Raw genomic sequence first — 8,264 nt, forward strand, 5'->3', positions numbered from 1 at the left:
CCTGTAATCACCACCATCAAACTATTTGGCTTTTCCGTCTCTCCACCTAATCACATCTGAACACACACTCTTTTCAAGTGCTTATAAAATATTAAGCAAACAGACTCTATCCACTTTTATGATGTTATATGCTCTTCATTATTTATTTAGATGTTTAAGCTCTCACATTAAGTTTTTATAATACTGACAAATTTTTCTGCCACAGAGCAATAATCATACATTCTCAGACAGTATAAATATATGGTTGAGGGGGCTGGCGCTATGGCATAGCAGGCAAAGCCACTGCCTGCAGTGCTGGTATCCCATATGGGCATCAGTTGGAGACCTAGCTGTTCCTCTTCTGATCTAGCTCTCTGCCACGGCCTGGGGAAGTGGTAGAAGATGCCCCAAGTGCTTGGGCCCCTACACGCACATGGGAGACCGGGAAGAAACTCCTGGTTCCTGGCTTCAGATTAGCCCAGATCCAGTCATTGCAGCCATTTGGGGAGTGAACCAGTGGATAGAAGACATCTTTCTCTCTGCCTTTGCCTCTCTGCAACTCTCCCTTATAAATAAAATGGTTGAACTAACATTAATACACATCACCATTTCATCAGTTACATACTAAAGCAAATTATCAAGTGTTCAAATATTGTTACACAGCTCAAAAGGCATGTAAAAATTAGCTGTCTACTCAATTCATTAGCAGAAACTTATTTCTTTTTTTCGCAAAAGGTTGGGAAGAAAATAAAATGACAGTTCAAACAATAAAAGGTGCTAAAGAACTTTTTTTTATGGACTACAACTTTTTATTTTAGTTTTATTTATTTTGAAAATCAGAGTTACAGAGAGAAGAGAGAGAGAAATATCTTCCGTGCACTGGTTCACTCCCCAGAGCATCACAATAGCCTGGTCTGGCCCAGGCAGAAGCCAGGAACTTCAGCCCGAGGTGGCAGGGGCCCAAGCGCTAAGGCCATCTTCCACTGCTTTCCCAGGTGCATTAGCAGGGAGCTGGATTGGAAGTGGAGCAGCTGGGACTTGAATCAGCACCCATATGGGATGCTGGTGTCACAGGCTATAGCTTAACTCAATATATCATAACACCAGCCTTGGTAAGTAACATTTTCTTTTTTTTATTTTATCTTATTTTTTTTTATTTTTTTATGACAGGCAGAGAGAGAGAGAGAGAGAGATAAAGGTCTTCCTTCCGTTGGTTCACCCCCCAAATGGCCGCTACAGCCGGCGCGCTGCACCGATCCAAAGCCAGGAGCCAGGTGCTTCCTGCTGGTCTCCCATGAGGGTGCAGGGCCCAAGCACTTGGGCCATCCTCCACTGCCTTCCCTGGCCACAGCAGAGCGCTGGACTGGAAGAGGAGTAACCAGGACAGAATCCAGCGCCCCGACTGGGACTAGAACCCGGGGTACCAGCACCGCAGGCAAAGGATTAGCCTAGTGAGCTGCGGCGCCAGCCATAACATTTTCTGTTTTTTTTTTTTTTTTAACTTTTATTTAATGAATATAAATTTCCAGTGTACAGCTTATGGATTACAGTGGCTTCCGCCTCCCATAACTTCCCTCCCACCCGCAACCCTCCCCTCTCCCCTTCCATTCACATCAAGATTCATTTTCAATTCTCTTTATATACTGAAGATCAGTTTAGTATATATTAAGTAAACATTTCAACAGTTTGCACCCACATAGAAACACAAAGTGAAACATACTGTTTGAGTACTAGTTATAGCATTAAATCACAATGTACAGCACATTAAGGACAGAGATCCCACATGAGGAGCAAGTGCACAGTGACTCCTGTTGTTGACCCAACAAATTGACACTCTAGTTTATGGCGCCAGTAACCACCCTAGGCTCTCGTTATGAGTTGCCAAGGCTATGGAAGCCTTCCAAGTTCGCCGACTCTGATCATATTTAGACAAGGTCATAAAAGACAGGGTGAGGATAGTAACCAATGATCCTAAGAGTGGCATTAACCAGGTCTGAACAATTATACAGCATTAAGTGGGGAAGAGGACCATCAGTACACACAGGTTGGGAGTAAAGCCATTGGTGGTAGAGTAGAGGTTATGATTACAAAGGAATGAGGCCCAAGTGCACTAGACAGGGTCTAGAACAAAGGATAGAGTCATTATTAGAGGAGCTAAGAAAGGTGCTGTCTAAGCTACAATTAAGTTTTCTGACTGAGAGGCAAATAGAACCTGACAGAAGGGGCTTGATAATAATCTGTTGGGCTTTAGGCCTTGTAAGTTAAGACGGCCATAACATTTTCTTGATAGGTAAGGAAAAAATAACAAGGATTTCAGAAATTTTATGATTAAAAATAGTTATAAGCTGCAATAATAAAGCATCTCTACTTCTTAAAAATATTTACTAAAGAGCATATTCTACATGTTCGTCACGAGAAAAGGGAACATTTTGTTAAAAATATTTAACAACACCCTCATTCTTTTTTCAGGCACCTCAGAGTGCCAACATTAAATTAGCTGTAAGATTTTTTTGTCTGAGACATTAAAGATGTGCTTCTGTACAATGCAGATTTTCAAAATGGAGGTTATCTAGTAACAGTAAAAATAGGATTTATAGAAACACATTAAATAATCATAAGACCTGGTAAGGAAAAAAGTCAATGGTTAAGCAGACCTGACATATGCTGGAATGAATGCAAAAGATGCAAACATAAAGTGAGCAGGCAAATAACTGCATGGTGCCTATTTTCAATGTTTGAAATGACTGAAGAATAAACTGCATAGTCTAGAGTGTTCATAGTCCTGTGATTTTATTTCTGTATGATACTAAATATATACAAGCATTGTACTAGGTATTTGAGCACCTAATCTTTCTAAATTTCTTATGTATTGGTAAGATTCTGACAAGGGAAAGGATTTAAGATACAACTCAACACTGCATGAAATCAGGAAATGCCAGTACGTATGAATGATAAGCCTATTTTGAATGCTAAACAAGAATCTTTTGCTAAATGTCCAAATAGATTGGTTACAACCCCTAGAGGACTCTGTTCTGTCAAACTTGTGGCCTGATAAAATGCTCTTCAGTATTCCGTAGGAAGCTTAGTTAGACTTATTCACCAAGATAACTTGTTGCTCATATGTATGACAAATTAGATCCTGTCTCAAGTTCTACTTCCAAGGCAATAGCAAGAGGCACCCAGGTTTTATTCAACCTAACAGTTGTTGCTACAACCATTGGAGCCTTTGAAGCATAGCCACATCTTAGGATGATATTTTGTCACAAAAACGAAGTTGTTTGCTGTTAAAAGTTCCATGTAGAGTCAGTGCTGTGGCATAGCAGGTAAAGCCGATGCCTGTAGTGCCAGCATCCCATATAAGTTCCAGTTCAAGTCATGGCTGCTCCATATCAGATCCAGCTCTCTGCTATGGCCTTGGAAAGCAGTAGTAGATGGTCCAAGTCCTTGGGCCCCTGCACCCGTGTGAGAGAACCAGGCTCCCGATTTCAGATCAGCTTAGCTTTGGCCTTTGCAGCCATTTGGAGAGTGAACCAGTGGATGGAAGACTGACCTCTCTCTTTCTCTCTTTCTCTCTCTCTTTCTCTCTCTCTCTCTCTCTCTCTGCCTCTGTAACTCTGCCTTTCAAATAAATAAATCTAAAAAGAAAGTTCCATGCCACTTTTGTCTTATGAAATGTATTGCATCTTTATATATTTTTTTCTAGTAACACAAGATCATTAGACTTTTTAATTCTCAAACATTTGTATTAATAGCATTTTCCATTATAGAAACTTAAAATTTAGTACCACGTCACATCTTGACAGTACTTCTAATATAATCCAAATAGCCTGATTAGTTGGTGTCTCTATAAGATGAGAGACATAGGTCCTTCGATTTTTTCAGTTGGGCCCAAAGTGGAAAAACCAAAGTCCAAGATTTACTGGAAATTTTACAGTCCAGATTGTTTGAAACTTTGATTTTTTGAATGCCTGTCAAGAATGCCAAGAAGGCTCAAAATCCAAAATATCTGGTTAAAATAAGATTCCTTAAAATCATGACATAATATAGACCAAATTTGATCATTGTTACAAGGTTATTATTCAAATCTTTGAAAATCATTCTCCTTTCAATGAATGCTAGACCAACATGCAGCAGGGCTCTACAAAGGCCTGCAAAACAATGAATAGCAATACAACAACCAGCTTCTTCAGGAAACTTAACTTCTAAACCAATCATCAAAAATCTGGCTGGACAGTGGTGCACCATCAGTCAGTAAAGGCCAATGAAGAACACGGTGCCTTCATTCTCCACAAGAGTATTGTCACAAGTTGCTTCACATACTCTTACTAGTGTGCTAACTTCACATTTCTTAAGTTCCTCAATATATTTGATTAACATTATGTTGGTTGGATTATGGATAATAAGAAATCTCATGATTGTATGTGACTTCCACAGGAGCTGGGCAGTTCATTGAAGCCGTGTTGATTTACTTAAAAAACATTGAATAGGGTTATGAAAGAATTTTTAAATTATTTTAAATTCAGACAAATAAACTGATGTCTACTTCACTATCCCCCACTTGCAATTCTCAGTGCTTTGAGTGTGAAGCTGGGAGTCATGGAAATGAAATGAACCTCCTCACAAGAAGCAGAACTCTCAATCCACTAATACTGAGGCAATGGAAAGGAAGTGCACTGAGGTTTACCATCCAGGTCAGAGCTCTTGTAAAGTGCTCTGTGGATTTCAGTCCAACACTTCTGTGTCCAGGTTAACCTCTCTTATGGGGGCTTCTTGCTGGAGTAGCAATGAATTTCTACGGTTGACTGTCTGCATAGAGTTCATGCTGCGCCTGGCAGTACTCTCCACACCCTTCAGGAATGGCCTGTGTGACCAAGAGCACCACAGATCTGAGGGTTATGTTTACTCGTGGAAGACTGTGACCTAATTATAAACCCAGTCCCAAGGTGGTGGCGACACAGGTGGTAGTGACACTTGCAGGACAGGGGCCGTGGTGGTGGTTGTAGGACAGCAGCAGCAATCCAGGTGGTGACAAGGGCTGCAAACTCTACCTACACTATACTCATGACCTTAAAATTAACAACATATTTAGAATAATTAAACTCAAACAAAATATGTTCCCAAAATACCAAAAATTAAACTAGAAATTTAAAAAGCAATGTTTGGAATATCCACAAGAAATTGGGAAAAATACAATTCTTAAATCGTGAAGAAAAGAGAAAATCACATAGTAAATTACAAATATGTCAAGCTAAGTTAAAATGAAATCGCAACATATTGAAATCTGTGAGATGAAGTTAAAGTAATATTTAAAGGGATATTTGTGATATGACATTAATCAGTATATTTAAAAAAAAAAGAAGTCACAAACTCATAATCTTGGCATCTACTTTTATAGACTAAAAAGGGAAAATAAAATAAACTCAAATCAAGTGAAGGCAGGAAATAAAAGGTAGAAATAAATGACGTTGAGAGTAGAAAAAAAGAAAATCAATGTAACCCAAACTAGTTCTTTAAGTTAAAAAAGGTAATAAAATTGACAGTACTCTAACCATATTTACCCAACAGGGAGAGGGGGAGGGATGGAGTAAAAGACACATAGAAAGAGGGGTTACAATATTATTACTGAAAGATAAAGCTCCACTACAAATGCTATAGATAAGAAAATACTACAGGATTAGTCAATACAATAAAAAAAAATCCTGGCAAAATTTCAATAGCATAATTGAATTGGGCAAATTGTGTGAATGACACAAGCTGCCAGATCTCACAAAATAATTAGGAGATAACAGGAGCAGTCTTATATCAGTAAAAAAATTGATTTGTAGTGAAAACCAAAATATGGGGCTGGAGCTATGGCATAGTGGGTAAAGCCACCACCAACAGTGCCAGCATCAGATATGGGTGTCAGTTTGAGTCCCGGATGCTCCATTTCTGACCCAGCTCTCTGCTTATGGCCTGGGAAAGCAGGAGAAGGTGGCCCAAGTCCTTGGGCTCCTGCACCCATGTGGGAGACCCAGAAAAAGCTCCAGGATCCTGGCTTCAGATCTGCTCAGCTCCTGCCGTTGCAACCACTTGGAGAGTGAGCCAGCAGATGGAGGACTTCTCTCTCTCTGCCTCTGCCTCTCTCTAACTCTACCTTTCAAATAAATAAATAAATATTTTAAAAAATATACAAAATCAATTATATTTCTATGTATTTAGTTAGAAATTGAGGATTTTCTAAAGTAGCATTTGCATCAGCACAAAAGCTCTTATCTTACAAAATATGTATAATTTGTATACTAAAGCCCACAACACACTGACAAAATAAAAAATGACTTTAAATAGTGATATATATTATATAATATGCTTGTGAATTGAAAGACTCACTATAGTTAGGGTATTAGTCCTCTCAAATTGATCTATAAAGTCAAAAGCCTTCTATGGTTTTTTTGTTTGTTGCTTGGTTGGTTGGTTGGTTGGTTTTACACTCTAGAATGCTGATTCTAAAAATTTACAGGGAGGAAAGAGAGGAGAGAGTGTCTGACCTAGTGGTTAAGATACTCACATCTCATCCTGGAAAGCCTGGGTTCAATCCCCTTCTCTGGTTCCCTATTGGAGCTTTCTTCTAATGCAGGCCCCGTGATGACTCAAATACCTGATTTCCTGCCATTCACCTGGGGATTCGGATTGGATTTCTGACCCCCGGCTTCAGCACTCTGTAGCCAATATAGATATGTTAGAAGTGAACTAGCAGATGGGAGTTTTTTTCCTCTGTCTTTCAGCATCTCAAATAAACGTGTGAAATAAAATAAGTATCTACAATTAAAAAAAAAAGCTGACTATTCCAAGTACTGACAGGATATGACATATTATTTCATGTCTTGCTGCTTATAATGGAAATTGATACATTTTTGAAAAACTAGCTAACAGCTTTATAAACATTTATCTACCATGTGATCCAGCAATCCTATATACTTCTGTTTATTCAAATGAAACTAAAACGTATGCTTACATGTAAATTGATATATAAATGTTTAGAGCAATTTATTAGTTCAAAACCTGGAACTAATTCATATGTTACTCACAAGGGGGTGGGAAAAGAAATTGTGGTAACCCATACAACTGAACACTAGTCAGTGATAAGAAGGAATAAATATAGATACATACACAAACATGGATAAAATCCCAATGCATTATCAGATTCAATGATTCTACTGCATGCATTTTTCATACTATTTTTGTCTGAAATTCTGAAAAACGCAAACATCAAGGCTAAAAATGGATCAGTGAGTGCCAGAAGCTAAAAGTGGGGTAGGAGCAGGACTGAAAAGAATCACATGAGCTGAAGCTATTTGGGTTAGTGATCAAATATTTTATATCTTGATTGTAATTGTGTTTACACATTGTGTGTTGGCAAAAATCCAGGTATATGCAATAAAAATGCATTTTCATACATACATCTTCTTGATTTTAAAAAACGAAAAAAAATCAAAAGTACAAATCTTGATGGTCCATAGTTCAAATTTTCCTAACTCTGTGATTTTGCTTATGTTATCTTACTTAATTGCATTTACTTTTTAATCTTTGCTATAGTAATTTTACTTTAAGACTAAGCTGGATTCCTACCATATATTTTTTCTTATACTACTAATGATTTCTTTCTTCTCTTGACACTTTTATTTTCACTGCTAAGTGTGTAAATTGGTGTGATCACTTTCAAAATCATCTGGCAGCACCTATTTGAAATAAGTGTGTGCATGACTACATATCTAATTATTCAGTGAATCCACTCCTAGGAATAGACACAACTAAAATGAGAACATATGTTCATTGGAAATGCACAGTGTGATGTTTATATTAGTGCTATTTATGATACCAAAAATTATAAATCACTAAAGTAGAATAGAGACATAAATCATGGATATACATAATGGAATTCAATACAAGAAAGAGAAGGGAAGAGCTATGTGACACAGAAGGAGTGAGTCCCATAAACAAAATGGTGAGTGAAAGAAATCAGATGCAAATGTATGTATAGTGCATCAATCAACATAAAATATCAAAACAGATAAAATATATGCAGTGTTAAATCTAAGAGTTATAATTGTGAGAGAGAAGAGTGTTGAATGTAAAGGAAGAAGTTTGAAAATGTTTCCAATCTTCTCTTCTGAATGTTCATTATATGAGAGATTATATTTCCATCTATAAAAGTTCATTGTGTTGTCATTTTATGTATGTCATTTGTATGTAGGTTATATTTGAAGAACTTTGAAAGTCAGTAACTTACCATCCAGCTTGCACAT

The 8,264-nt window shown here is 37.6% G+C and overlaps 1 pseudogene; it reads right to left on the minus strand.

The window, feature by feature from the left end:
• Window positions 1-3,165: 3,165 nt before the first annotated feature.
• LOC133761040 (protein tyrosine phosphatase type IVA 1-like) lies at window positions 3,166-4,429 on the minus strand (annotated as a pseudogene).
• Window positions 4,430-8,264: the final 3,835 nt, after the last annotated feature.

Source organism: Lepus europaeus, chromosome 5 (genome assembly GCF_033115175.1).
Source record: "Lepus europaeus isolate LE1 chromosome 5, mLepTim1.pri, whole genome shotgun sequence".
Taxonomy (NCBI): Eukaryota; Metazoa; Chordata; class Mammalia; order Lagomorpha; family Leporidae; genus Lepus; species Lepus europaeus.